The sequence below is a fragment of the Chenopodium album genome, chromosome 2 (genome assembly GCF_948465745.1).
Source record: "Chenopodium album chromosome 2, dcCheAlbu1.1, whole genome shotgun sequence".
In the NCBI taxonomy this organism is placed as follows: Eukaryota; Viridiplantae; Streptophyta; class Magnoliopsida; order Caryophyllales; family Amaranthaceae; genus Chenopodium; species Chenopodium album.
Window position 1 is genome coordinate 61,441,815 of NC_137835.1, and position 5,040 is coordinate 61,446,854.

Below are 5,040 nucleotides of genomic sequence, written 5' to 3' on the forward strand. Positions count from 1 at the left end.
AGTGTGGTTTTCTTCATTAATGAACTTGGATTTTGAAGAAGGAGCTTGTTCAATCCTTTATAGACCTTCATCTTCAATTAATGAGCAATCTCTTACTCTTTCTCTTTACCTTTGTTTTTGATTTTTCTTATTTGCTTTTATTTTTCTTCTTTGCTTATTAATCATGTTGATGCTTATTGATTTGATGATTGATATTGTTTTCAATATGATTTGTGAGTAGTCATCTAGCCAAGGGTGTGGGGATGGTGTAGTTGCTAATTGTTCATGCTTTTAATGTTGGGGTTATGTTAATGGTGATTAAAGTCTTTGCATGCTTGATATTCTTTGGTCTTTCTTGCAAGTGCACATTGTTAGTTGATCAAAGATGAGTCTTTACTAACAAGTAACGGAAGTTGACTTAGTTGAGATTCATTACTATTGATTGTTATTTAATAGTACCTCCTAGTATATGGTTCTAATGTGGAAACATAGAGGCTATGTTAGGAGAAGCCAATTGACCCCGGAAGGCGGCTAGATTGGACCCTTTACTTCGATATTCATGCATGTTTAGTTTACCATTGATATGCTACTTTGTTATTGTATGGTCAAGCGTCAACTTCACCTACCCATTTCCCTTGGTGCCTTAATGTTTTATTTCTTGTTTTAACATTTTAGACTTTAGTTTATTTATCCCCTATTCCGGACTAGCTTAATTGTCGATAACATTTGGTGGTGTTTATCCGTTCTCTGTGGTTCGACCCCTATGCTTGCCTTATACTCGTATTAGGTATGTTTAGGTTGTATAAATTGTATTTGATCTAGGGATAGACAATTGACGACGCGTTTATTCCCTTGTCAGATACGGTTGGAGGTTTTTGCCCGTGCGAGACTTAAAGCTTTCTCAAGTAAGAGCTCGGGGTACGAACGAAGCACGCGTCAAAGGTAATTAAATCTTTCCTTTATTCTTATTGATTATGTTAACCATGTCTTTTGATTATATTAATTGTGAGTTTGATCTTGTCTCGGGTTTTATTCCGTGATGAGTCGGACTCATGAAAACCCAACACCAGTATCGAAGCTTTGCTCATTTATTTTTATAATAATAATTTTCAAGGTGTATTTATGGCTTTATTTTTCTGGTTGTATGTTGCTAATTAGGATAGTAGCTCGGTTTATTAGTTTTAAGCTTGTTTCGCTAGTACAAAACTAACTTCAAGTAACACCCAAAAAGTGTTACATAAAGTGGTAAAAGTGTTATTATAAACAATATGTAACACTTTATTGGGTGATACTTCCGCCCATGTTACCTAAGGTCTTATGTAACACTTTGAGTAATATATGGTAACACTTTCAATAGTGATACTATAAACCCTCTTTATGTAACACTTTTTACATTTTTAGTATCATTTTTAAAGTGTTACTTTTTATTTCTTACGTAACACTTATCTATCTTTAGTAACATTTTTCAATCATATAGTATCACTTTATCCTACATTATGTATTACTTTTTAAACTAATGTAACAGTTTTGTTTATTATAAGGTAACATTTTTCGATCATCTTTTGACATATAGTAAGCACTGTATTCGACATTATGTATCACTTATTCATTAATAGGTAACATTTATTATTATTATTATTATTATTATTATTATTATTATTATTATTATTATTATTATTATTATTAAATATAAAATAAAATTAACAATAAAGAATGAGAAACTAACATATATGATAGATAATAATTTGAATTGAAATAATTTCATAATTCTTTCAAAAAAAAAATCCATACACACCAATTTTAATGTTTGGCCAAACAAGATGATAATCAAAACAAAAAGAAAATTAACTTCGATCTCTATCTAAAAAAAGTGAAAAAAAATTAAAAGAAACAAATGCTAGAATAATTGCAGCAGCAGCAACAGAGCTTCTAGCAGACATCATGTAGCAGCAAATAAAAGTGGCAGGAAGCAGTGGCAGGAAACAACACCAGCAAGAGTCAGCAACAAAGAGCAGTAGCAGCAAAAAAACAGCAATAACACCAAAAAGTAGCAGAAGCAACAACAAAAACAACAGTAGCAGCTGCAAAACAACAGTAACCGTAAGTGACAGCAGCAGAAAAACAACGCTAACAATAAGAGACTGCAACAACAGTAACAATAAGCTTAGCGGATAGCTCCAATCTTTTCAATCCTGGGGATAAAAAACTTCTTTTCTGTATCTCCCTAAACATCGACCACATACATATATGCAAGCATGCACACTTCTTATGGCGTCATCTCTTGCTATAAAGTATTCATTAAAAAACAATGAAAGTATTACATGATTTTTTTACAATTGTGATTCAAAAAATTTAGATGTCAGGATTAAAGAAAGAAAAAAAAAAGAAAAGAAAAAAAAGAAGAACGACCTTTTTTTAACGAGACCTTAAGTTTACACTGTTTTTCCTTATCTGATTTTAATCCTCTTCACTTGAGTGGTTCAATTCTCCCTTTTCATCGGGTGTATACTCGTCAGTATCTTTAGTCACCTTCTTACTTTTTTTTTTGTTTGTTTCGATCCCTTCATCCACTGTTTCAGTGGGAATCTTTAGTCGCCTTCTTACTTTTTTTTTGTTTATTTTGATCCCTTCATCGACTGTTTCAGTGTATAAAACATGAACGTAACCCCCAAATCCCTCATTCTGATTCTATTTTGTTCTATCCTTGCTTAGCTTGTCTAGCTTTCTCATAATGTCTATCTAGATCTTGATTCCTACAAAGAACACACAAGACAGTTAGTTGACGGACATCATTGATCACAAATAGATTTTTAGAGTGTCAGACCCCTAGAAATATTAGCTTGGTTATCAGAGTTTACATTGCTAATTCTAGTTCACTACTTTTTAATTATTGTAAAAAAATTTTAGTAGACTCTTTACCCTAGCTATCTTCAAAGCTATTAGAAAAATGAATCTGGCTAGGGGATGCAGAAACATTTAAGTAATTGAATCATTGAATTAGGGGTAGGGTAACCATTAAGAACTAATAAAAATATCGTTTGAAATAGTGTATGACTCCCCTTAACTATATGTACTATTTCATTCTGCAGATTGTGGGGAGTCAGGTCCTTGTGAAAATCCTAAAGAACAAGCATGCACCCCCCTTTTAGAACTACTGAATTTTAAATTGATTATGGCAAGGGCTATGGCAAGGGCATACGTAGGGATGCAGAGCTCATAAGTTTGGGTGTCAAGAACAAGCTAATAAATAATCAGGGTGATATTCAACTGCCATAATTTCCGTGGGAAAGATCAGTTAGAAAGTTTCTCATCGAAAATGTAAGAGAAAAAGACGAGCTTAAAACAAAGCTTAGAGAAAAAATACTACATTCAACAGAGGCGGCTGTAGTGGGAGATGGCACTGAACCAGCAAAAGAAACAGTTTTTCTTGACACAACTGATGAAGATGTAGTCCCAGCCACGGAAGCATAAGTCTTGCCAAAAGTTATTTTTTTGATGGGTTTTGGTGTCAGATAATTTTAGTAGCTTCTACTATAGAGTAGTTGTTATCAAACATATACCGGAGATAATATAAGGCTCTGAATACATAAAGGATTTTTGCTTGCAATTATCAGGGTATACTTCAATCTACAAGTTAATATGTCACTATATCAGTGCTTAAACTGGGATGGGTAAGTAGAGTTTTGGCGGGTCTCTAAAATTGGAGAAATTCTAAGCTATACCAAATGTATTATAGGAGTGAGGTTAGTTCTTTGAAATTTACTAGAGTGTTCAGACCTGTTTGCATCTTAATGGATTACCTAATTGTCACAATGCGGCATATCTGATCATACTCGCAGCACTTCGTACATGATTGTCTTAAAGGCAAGGGATCAATACATAGTCTGCCAATTAAGTCCTATCCAATTGTTCATAAATATTTATACCATTAGTTTTAGTAGAATGAATATCGAAATATACACATGAACAAGTCAAAACCTAGCAACAAAAACCCTCTTCTTAACCCCCTCAATCCTTCCATCCTTTTCAACCATCCATTCAGACAATCAAACAGAAGCAAATCAGTTCAAAAATATCAATAATCATTCATCAAAGTTAATTATAAACTGTGGATTAGCGGGAAAAAAAAAGTAATATTTAACTCAAATTTTAATGGAATAATCAATTAACTGCATTTCAACATAAATCAGGACAATAAACAAAATTAGCTCATATAATTAAGAATCTAACAAAAACATCACAAATTAGCGATATCTAACTTGCAGCAAATTCGAGCGAAAAGAGAAAATTCGATCAGTAATTACAAAATTGATATGGCAAAACTGAAAGTGACTTTCAAATCGCATGAACTCAACAAATTATCACACAATTTCTCCACTTCTATCAAAAACACAACATACAATAATAAAATTGATACCTGAAACTTTCGATTTGGGCGATTACTCAAACGAAAATTGAGCAGCAGAGAGAATTGTATCCAGCAATTCTATCGTATCAATTGGAAGCACTTCAGGCGAAAGAGAATCAAGCAGAAATGAGTAATCGAGTAATAAAAGATTCGAGCAATCAATTTGGGAGATTCGAGCAATCAATTTGGGAGATTCGAGCAATCAATTTGGGAGATTCGAGCAATCAATTTGGGAGTTTCGATCAATCAATTGGAGGTATGTTAGGGTTCATCATTTCTAAGTGGGAGAAAGAATCGAGCAATATAAACCTGTAAAGTTTTTATTTTGTTTTTTTTTTTTTGAAACAAGTTTTTATTTTGTCACTTGTAGAGTTTTTTTTTTCTTTTTTTAAAGTAAAATACTTTGAGGAATTTTATTACTCGTATAGTTGTAATACTTTTCCCCTCAAATAAAAAAAAAGAGAAAAAAAAGAGTTGTAGTACTTACAACTTAGGCTCGAATTTTTTGAGCTTTTAGGCAGAGCAGATTTCAGTAGAACAGAGCAAAGAAGAGCAGAGCATGGCTTCCAAACACTACAGAACATAACAGAGCAGATCAGCAGAGCGATTTTCAGTAGAGTAGAGTAGATTTCAACACAGTAGAGCAGAGCAAG

The 5,040-nt window shown here is 32.9% G+C and overlaps 1 long non-coding RNA gene across 1 annotated transcript; it reads right to left on the bottom strand.

Annotated features, from left to right (window-relative positions):
* Positions 1–2,178: 2,178 nt before the first annotated feature.
* On the bottom strand, positions 2,179–4,589 carry LOC145586235 (uncharacterized). Its single transcript, XR_014100837.1, has 3 exons — positions 4,397–4,589; positions 2,576–2,732; positions 2,179–2,508 (listed from the first exon to the last, which is right to left on the bottom strand). It is a non-coding gene; the product is annotated as an uncharacterized LOC145586235 (long non-coding RNA).
* Positions 4,590–5,040: the final 451 nt, after the last annotated feature.